The sequence below is a fragment of the Panthera leo genome, chromosome B1, assembly GCF_018350215.1.
Source record: "Panthera leo isolate Ple1 chromosome B1, P.leo_Ple1_pat1.1, whole genome shotgun sequence".
In the NCBI taxonomy this organism is placed as follows: Eukaryota; Metazoa; Chordata; class Mammalia; order Carnivora; family Felidae; genus Panthera; species Panthera leo.
In genome coordinates, this window is record NC_056682.1 from 180,313,104 (window position 1) to 180,322,991 (window position 9,888).

At 38.2% G+C, this 9,888-nt stretch overlaps 1 long non-coding RNA gene across 1 annotated transcript in view; it reads left to right on the forward strand.

The window, feature by feature from the left end:
• The window catches only part of LOC122217191, a 41,150-nt gene extending 39,797 nt beyond the window's left edge, over positions 1-1,353 (forward strand). The window contains exon 3 of the long non-coding RNA XR_006201336.1: positions 1,331-1,353. This is a non-coding gene — a long non-coding RNA (uncharacterized LOC122217191). The remainder of the gene's footprint in view (positions 1-1,330) is intronic.
• Positions 1,354-9,888: the final 8,535 nt, after the last annotated feature.

Genomic DNA, 9,888 nt, shown 5'->3' on the forward strand with positions numbered 1-9,888 from the left:
AGATGCAGGAGTAACTAAACGGACACGCATGAGTCACGTTAAGACCCCTATTCAGCACTGTCACCCTGTCACTTTTGTCATATTGTACTGCCAAAATAAGTGACAAAGCCAGGTTTCTCCTTTTGGAGAGCAACTAAAAAGTCACATGGCAGAGTGTAGATAGGGATGGGATTAAAAACATGGCACAATTCATGCAATTGGTCTTTCTCAGTTTCGATTTAATTGATTTTATTTTCCAAAATTCTATGTGTTCTATAAGCATAAGGAGCCTTACCTTTTTTTTAAAAAATAATTTTAAAACTGTTCACATGAATTGTTCAGTTAATTATTCAGTGATCTTGAAGGATTTCTTTGTGTTTTATTTATTTTTAAACTTAAATGGAGTTCCCATATTATTCATATTTGAGAATCTCTGCCTTTTGATTGGAGGTTGTTTTAAGAATACATAGGAGACTCTTAAAATCTGAGAATAAACTGAGGGTGGATGGGGAGTGGGAGGGGGGGGGGTGGGTGATGGGCATTGAGGAGGGCACCTGTTGGGATGAGCACTGGGTGTTGTATGGAAACCAATTTGACAATAAATTTCATATTAAAAAAAAAGAAAAAAGGAAAAAAAAAGAATACATAGGAAAGTAAGGGGACAAGTATGGGCTCAAACTATTCATTTCTAACACTGTTCGGGATACCACAGAAATCTAATGGATGAATAGAAAATCTAATTAAGAGGGAGGGACACAGGGTGGTTGACTGCATGGCTATGGGATTCAGTCAGCCTGGCTATAATCTCTTAGTGCTGTGACTTTGAGTAAGTTACATGACTTCAGTTTTCCCAAGAACAAGATTCATAGGGATAAAAAGGATGCCTACTTCATGTGGTTCTTGAGAAAATTAAATGAACACACACCCCACACACTGCTCACAGCAACGCCTAGCATATCTTAGACACTATGTAAGTTGAAGCTACACCCATTGCCATGACCAATACTCATGACGACTTGGTTTTTGTCTCCACTTCTGCTATTGTAAATGATTGGTAGCACATCCTTCTGGGTTTTTTACTGCTTAAATTATTGTGGGACAATCTGACAGAATCTGGGTTTGTCCGAGCGATTGAACCAGCCCACCTGAGTCCGCAGATTACCCAGAGCAGAGGATCTGGGACTCATTAGTTGATAAGAGAAGAGTAGCATGTTACAAAGCGTGGAGACATGTGAAGCACCCAAGTCTCCTTCTCTCATAATGCCAACTAATTATTCTTCCTTTGGTCAATAATATAGCTCCTTCCAAATGTGTGTATTTATTGTTTTGTATGTATTTATTTTTATTTGAGAGAGAGAGAGAGCACACATGCAAACTGGGGAGAGAATCCCCAGGAGAAGGAGAGAGAATCCTAAGCAGGCTCCACAGTCACAACGGAGCCGTTGCGGGGGCTCAACCCTACGACCCTGGGATCATGACCTGAGCTGAAATCAAGAGACTGACGGTAAACAGACTGAGGAATCTAGGTAACCCTAAATTTGTGATTTTATTAATAAAAAGATGGGTGCAGTTGCTTATACATGTTTTTTTTTTTTTCCACACATGTGTGCATGTTTTCCTGGCCTACACGTGTGAAAGTGGAATTGTTTGGGGTTAATAGGCTCTACAGATATACAATATTACCTTTTTATAGAAACGATCCAGAAGAAAAACTCAGTAAGTATATAAATAATAAATGCCACTAATCCAATGGATAAAAAGTAACACAGTATAGTGTAATCCCTCCCTGATGACTACTGACATGCATCATCTATTTTTAATATTTATTGGATATTTGTATTTTCCTTTCAGTATATTTTACCTTGAAGTACTTTGCCATTTATCTGTTTGTTGCCATGTCCCTCCCCACACCCCTTGCCTTTTGAAAACGGGGTGTGGTCAGTTGCTAAGCTACATTTTCAGAAAGAGAAAACTTGCTTACTGCAGGAGGACTTTTAATTTCTCTTTATCTTGGTATCTCCAAAGCCTATAGCAGTAAAATAAGATAAGCAATAATACATATTGTGCAAGTTACAACTACAGCATTTAGCACTATGCCAGTTTGCATAATATTTTAATAAGGTTTTGCTCTAGTCACTTATGCATAATGACATCTTAATTTCAGTGTGCATGATTAAAGCAGTATCCTAAAGGCTCTTTAGTGTATTACGAAACTTTTGTGATGCTGTCGTGGGCTATTTTGTAAACTTTATTACTTCAGTGTATTTTTTTAGGTTATTACTCATCATTTTTTTTCTTTTATATTTTGCTTCCTTAAAAGGTTCATATGAACCTGAAGTTTTGCTTTTCTCATCACTTTCACTATAGTATGATCTTAAAAAAGGAAAAAAAAAAACAGCTATGGCAACAATTTCAATTCCTTGGCATGCAGAGTTTGTGCTTCTGATTTATAAATGTCAACTAAGTTGTTTCTACATATGTACATTGAGTTACCTATATAATTCCATATTTTTACTCTAACTGCAAATTATGATGGCAGTAATATATCCATGCATATCCACTAGAATGGGTAAAATCAAAAGGACTACCGAAAATAGGTGTAGGCAGGTTTGAGAAAAAATATAAATATTTTATTGTTCATGGGAATATCAACTGGTCCACTTACTTTGGAAAAATTTGGCCATAACTCTTAGCAGTAAATATTTGTAAATCCTGAAGACCCATCCATTCCATTCCTTGGTATTTGCCCAACAAAAGTGGCTCATATGTCTATTGAACACCAAGAATGCGAATTTCAGCTTTATTCACAATTGCCCCAAGCTTGAAACAAACTGTATTCATTTCGTATTGCTGTGTGACAAATTAACCCCCAATTTAGCAGCTTATAAGAAAATATTCATTATCTTACAAATTCTTTAGGCCACAAGAGGGGCACAACCTAACTGGGTAAATAATCTAAAATTAAGAGTCTGGCTATATATATAGGATATATCCTACACTTGACAGGCCTGATGTCCTTACAAACCTGATGCTCCTTAGATAATAGGAACATTTCATTCAGAGATAGTTCCTAAACACCAAAGAAACAAACATATATACATATTTATTAGGACATTAAGCAGTTATATTTAAGTTATGATGCATGTAGCAAAAATCATTGTATTCCCAACCTTAATTAGCATCTCTCTCAAAAGTGCTTCTTAATATTTTCTCTAGCGCAAATTATATTTTTATTTTTAAATAATAAATCAAGGTAACAGAATACAGAGTACCCAGTGAGAAATATCGGTTTAACTTCGCTTCACCTAGTGGGAGATTTCACACACACCGATGGATACTTTTCCCTATACTTAAGCTACATTAAGAATGTTAATATATTATACTCAGTATATTTACGTCAAAGTTATTCAAGCTATTCTAATTCTCCAGATATAAATCTAAACTAAAAAGCATTAGCTAACAAAATTTTTTTCAACAAATAATTTCTTCTCAGCAATTTCAAGTTGCCATGTTGCTTAAGTGGTTCAAGTTCATTTAAATTCATTTATTTTTCTAAATGTCAGCAATAATTTAAACTGTTCCACAGACCACTGACAGTTGGTATGTAAGATAATAAACAGAATTACAGTCACATGGGGCAGTGAAATTCATACATTTTCCTTTCTATGGGCTCGGTTAACATGTAATTTCGATATTAGTTTGTCACCGTGATTTTCAAATCATTCTTCATAGAGTTATTGTAACTGAACTGATGATCCTAGTCATAGGTGTCAAGAGTTATGTTAACTATCCTTATAGAAACTGATACACAGGCCACTGCATTTTACTATTTCCAAACAGAATGTATGGAGAAATAAAAATATAGATGTTGCCCACCTAAAAAGAAATCTCTCAGATATCAGTTTTTCTTGATGTGATTTGTTTTTATACGCATGCGTAAGAAACAAAAGTTTTATTTCCCAAGGGAATTTGGCATTATAAGCCATATTGAGGTCTCAGACTCTTGCCCTGCTGGCTGTATGAATTCAAATACTCTCAAAAGAAAAAAAAAAATCTTAAATGTTTTACTATTCTTGGCAGAAAATACTAGGATGCAAATAAAGAGAGAAGTAGCATAAGGGTCAAGACTGAATTTTAGTTATTAATGTTGAATCCTCTCCTGTCGTCCTTTGTTCAGGGGCAGAATGACAGAAACGTCCAATGTTTCTGAGTTCTCTGACAATCTCTCCTTGGTATCTTTTCTTTCCCCATTAATATCATGGTGGGGCCGGTTGTTTTCAGAGAATTTCAATTGGATAAACTAAGTTGTGCTGGAGGGTTAATAATTTCTTGAATTTCCTTCAGTAATGATGTTTATATATTAGCATGAATAGCAGTGAAAACCCGAAGTGATGAATCTTAATTTTGTTCTCTGATTCCCTTCTTATTCGTTCATTGTCCAGATCCGCTGTTAACCCAACCCTTAGCGAATTCTTTGCTATTTTCCTCACCCCAACAGCACAAATCTCATCTGCTGACACCCTGACACCACTCCCATAATTCCATTATTATACCGATGGCACCATGTTGCGTTCTTTCAGGATTCATCTCAGAGACTGAACTCTTTGGACCTCGGCCTCAATTTCTGGAGAAAAAAAAATAATTCAGCATTTTATGCAGTAATTGCCAAATTAAACTCTTTGCTGTGATTGTTCTTATGTTTTGTTGGCTGTTTGCCTGATGGTTGATACATTTCTTAGGCTTTAATCCAGAGCTTTAAGGGAATAAACTTCATTTCTTTCACAATTCATACCCGATAGTTTTACTCTATAATTTTTGTTTAATGTAGCGTGCTAACAGCTGAAAAACCCTTTCCTATCAATGACTAATTTTACAGATGACACAACTAGGCCTCTCAAAAGTGACACATCTCTGAGCCTCGATTTCCTCATTTTCAAAAATGGGAATACTCTTAACTGAAGAGATTCCTCTAAGAATTAAATGTGTGCTTAGTTTACGACACGCAGTAAGTACTCAAAATTACAGATGCTTGGATTATTTTTGTGACTATTTGTCAATAGCTTTAGACAATCTCAAGTTTACTATTTCTTTGTTGAATAAAGTCAGCATGTTTCCCAAACAAATAAAACCTTACCTTTTCCATTACCATTTATATTTATCTGTCAATTCAATAATATTCCACCAACCTGCTTTTTATGGAAATAACCCTCTCCGGGCTTCAGATCCTGCTGTGCTCTGCAGAGCCCTCCTGGTGATTTGTGCCACATCCATATCTCCCTCATCTCGCATGTAATGGCTCTGCGGTCTGGAGTTTGAGCCACTATAAAACTCAGGAAGAACTCACAGTAACTTAGGCTTCTTTGATACATCTCATACCTTGTTTTCATACTTCCACTTTCTTGAAGTTTCTTTTTCTGCAGGCTTTCCCTTTTGTCAACTGAAATATCATTTCTTTAAAATAGAGAATTGAGATCTGAGAACATATATTAATACATACATTGTCTCGTATATGCTTTGATTTTACCCTTTTACTATAGTGTGCACAATTTAATAAAATAAATATTCACATGACTCTTTTCTGGAAATCTGTTCCACATTGGGTTGTAATCCATGGGAGGGTAATTGCTAAACTTATTCAGTTTATTCTAGCCCGTGGCATGTGCCTAAGCCTAGAAAATACCTGCCTATTTGGCAAATAGGTGAGATTTTTTCTCATATTATTTGCACTCCTTACTTCAGCTTCAAGTATGCAAATTATTAATGAATCAGGTGTTTTCTTTTTAATTTCCAACTAGCTATTGGATTATTTAGTCATTTATACTTACCTCTCCTTTATTTACCAATTGATCCCATTGACTATTTTACATCAATTATTTTGGCTTCTATGCATGGGTGAAAGCAACATCTGAATGCACTAACGATAGGTTTGCAACTTATACAAAGGAAACGTGTTCATATCAGGTCTATCAAGTTAGAGAAAAATGTTTTAATATACATATTAATAGTTCAATATATATGCATAGGTACATGTAATTGCCTCTTTTTAACAATGCTCTGTTCAGTATTCTTGTCTCTTAAATATTCATCTAAATATACACCTGGGGGTGCCTGGGTGGCTTGGTCCGTTAAGTGTCTGACTCTTGATCCCATCTTATCTCAGGGATGTGAGTTGAAGCCCCACATCGGGCTCCATGCTATAGGCGTGAAGCCGACTTAATAAAAATGAAAATTAAAAAAAAAAAAAAAAACAGACACCTGTATTGTTGCAAACTACTCATGCCAATGTTTTCCCATGTCTGACAGCTAACGTTTTTCCTTAGCCAATGAGAGCTGAGAGCCAGTAGCTGCCATCAGCAGGACACTTTTGAGCGATGTGGGTTGATGCATCTTGCTGTCAATTCTCCCATCCAATGAGTGGTGACTTCCTCTTCTTGAAGCAAGTGTTGCTTTTCCTTGTCACTTTCTTCTGACCTGGAGAGAGTTTTATCTGATACTGGCTGATGAAAGGAGGACACGTGGTGGTGCTAAACATGCACCAAAGAAATCATGGAGGGGTATCAAGTTCAAAGTTAAAATATAAAGTTTGGAGCGTGTTAGTCACCTTAAAAAAAAAAAAAAAAGAAATCATGGAGGGGTATCAAGTTCAAAGTTAAAATATAAAGTTTGGAGCGTGTTAGTCACATTAAAAAAAAAAAGTCTGTGTCAAAAACAGAGTGAAGAAGAGCAATCCAATATTGAAACTTCCAGAAACATCAGTGTAGCCCGGGGAGACCAGTAATTACATGAAAGGTTTATGGGAACATCTCTAACTTGCAGCCGTTCATAACTCACAGGAATTTGGAGAAGATAAATCATGTGTTACAAGCAGGCCTGCAAACCACTGTCTCCCTTTTATGCCCGAGAGAGAGAGAGAGTGAGAGAGAGAGAGAGAGAGAGAGAGAGAGAGAATCCATTCAAATTCCCTTGTAAACTTAACAAGACCTCATGGCAAACACATTATTTACACTTAGCAGAAGTAGTTCTTACCTATGACATTCCTTTAATGGGATACACCTGGTCAGGGTGCACTGCTTATTAAAAAAATAAATCTTTAATTTGTGGACTTATGTGGGCATTTCTAGCTAGAGACTATCATAACGGTTCTAGAACTAACAGAGTGAAACAGTGGAGACTTTATAAACAAAATTGTTCCTTTGCACTAGCAATTTCACTCAGGGATGTGAAAACTAAGCCAGATTTTGACCTGTTGCTCGAAGACCAGAAGTGCATTGACAATCTCAGCTGTCTGTTTTCTACATGCTTTGATATTGCCTCAGCCTTTTGAATTACCAGTAAAATAAGAAGAACTGTGTGATTCCTCTGTGATTTGTTAATTCCACCCCTTGTTTTCTAATGTAAGATACCTGGAGATTATCTCCATAGAGCCTGCGCTCCAAGAAACCCAGGCTGAACTTGTTAAGGGCTCTATTGTGTCCCTGCCCCACCCCCACCCCCGCCAATTCATATATTGAACTCCTAACCCCTAGTACCTCAGAATGTAACCATATTTGGAGATGAGTTAAAGAGATGATGAAGCAAAAATGAAACCATTAGGGTAGAGCGCTAATCCAATATGGCTGGTATCCCTATAAGAAGAAGAAAAGACACCACCAATGGGCATACACAGAGAAAAGGCCAAGTGAGGACACAGTGAGATGACTGTCTACATGCCAAGGAGAGAAGCCTCAGGAGAAACCAAACCTGCTGACGCCTTGATATTGGATTTCAGCCTCCAGAGCTTTGAAAAAATGCCTTTGTTATTTAAGCCACCTGGACTGCGTCATTCTGTTTTAGCAGATCCAGCAGACTAACACAAACTAGTTTGGTTTGCACTATAATTCCAGGAATAGTTTTACTTAAAAAGGTATATGTTGAACGTGATATATTTTTATCAATGGCTTAGCTCAAGGTGAAAGCTTCCTGGCACCTTGGCACCTCAGTGATGGCCAATGATTTTACAGATGAGCACAGAAGCAAAAGAAACAAGGTGACAAATCATATGTTCCCTAAATATGGTTACCTATTTCTGCTTCGTTTTTCCCCAGGACAGAGAGCATTAAGGAAATGGATTGTATTTTATGCCCCAAATTTAAAGTAGTACAGAATCCGGATCTACCAGTGGCTCAATCAGTGTCTTCTCATAATCAGTCAGTCGGCTTTCACTCCCCCCACCCACTTTTCTTTGGAAAGAACTCTTTATTTCCATAGCAGTACGAGCTCAAATATGCACTGCTTATCTATCTAAACCCTGCCTTAAATGTCATTTTCTAACACCAGAACACTAAGCCTCTGTTTATAATAGCATGCACATATTTAACAAACATAAAAAAAAAAAAAATCGATGCTGCTTACTAGGAGACACTGATATGCTCTTCTAGAAGAAGGGTTCCACCTAGGTTTGGAATCATCTCTCTGAATCATAGAGACTTGCACATGAAAACCCATTGCAGTTGGCTGTAGTCTCCCCACAGGCCTCGTTTAATTGTGTTACCTCCTTTTTCCTTCTTTCCATTTCTATTCCATTCTCCCTTGTAATGCTATGTTTTCAGCGTATAATGTTGAGCAGAACTAAATACCAGTTCTGGTTCTCCATTTATAGTCCAGTACCAATTATATGATGTGTGTGGAGGGGTTCCCCACATCTACAAGCAATTCTCGAGATACCAGCTGAGTGTCCTACAATTCGACTCGGTTCTAACACTATCTACGAAGAGATAGCGTCAGGTTCTCCAGATGAAAGGTTCAGTCCTATAAGACGGCCTTTTTCAAATTTAGACTCCAGTTTCAAATCCAAGATGTCACCTGTGCTTCTGACCCACCAGCTGTCGATCAGAGATTCCAATGACCCTCACCTTGGGTTTCAGATGCTAGTTTCTAGTCCTAGTTGTTACCTGAACTTCTGACTGACTGTCCATAAATCAGAGGTTCCCAGAATATTCTTCTTGGGCTTGCGCCTGCAGTTTAGAGAAACATTTTACTCAATAGATTAGCAGTTTATTATAAAAACATATAACTCAGGAAGAGCCAGAGGCAAGGCCTAAGGAAAACCGTGGAGCCCCCAAACACACACTCTCCCTGTACCTCGAACCCAGAAGCTTTTTGAACTCCACCCTTTGGGGCTTTATGGAGGCTTCGTTAAAGAGGCACGGGTGATTTAATCATTGACCATTGAGTAACAGTTCAACTTCCAGCTCCTCTGCCCTTCCAGGAGGTCAGGGTCTGAGACTGAAATCTTGAACCATTTAATCATGTGGTTGGCTTCTCTGGTGACCCATCCCCATCCTTGGGGGGGGGGGGGGGTACTTAGGAGACCTGGGAGTGGTTCAAAAGTCACCTCATTAACGTAACAACAGGCACCTTTATCATTCTTCTTCAAGCTGGCTTGTAACCCTCTATGGGACTTTCCAAGGTATGATCTGACACCATCCCCCATAAGCAGTGGGGAGGGAGAGACAGGAAAGAAGCAGGCCTACCCAGGTTGGTAGGTGGCAGTTATAATAAACAAAGGGAATTTACATACAAGGCTTGTCTTGGGCAGCAGCAAGACAAATGGATCCCTGGACCTGCCCACCAAATGTTAAAAAGTTTATGAAAAGGCCTTGACTGTCACATACATTATGCACGTGTTCTCAACACCACATCACTGTCTCAAGGCTATGTCCTTGGAGAAGCCTCTGGGAGCAGGAAAGTCAAGAGGAACCCTGATGTCTCAGGGTCAGCTCACAGGTCAACTGGCAGTCACCCTTTTTCAGTGACCTTCTCCAACACTTCATGTAAGACAGTCTAAGGGTTTGGGGGGCACCTGTGTGGCTCAGTTGGTTAAGCGTCTGACTCTGTTTTGGCTCAGGTCATGATCTCGCAGTTCGTGAT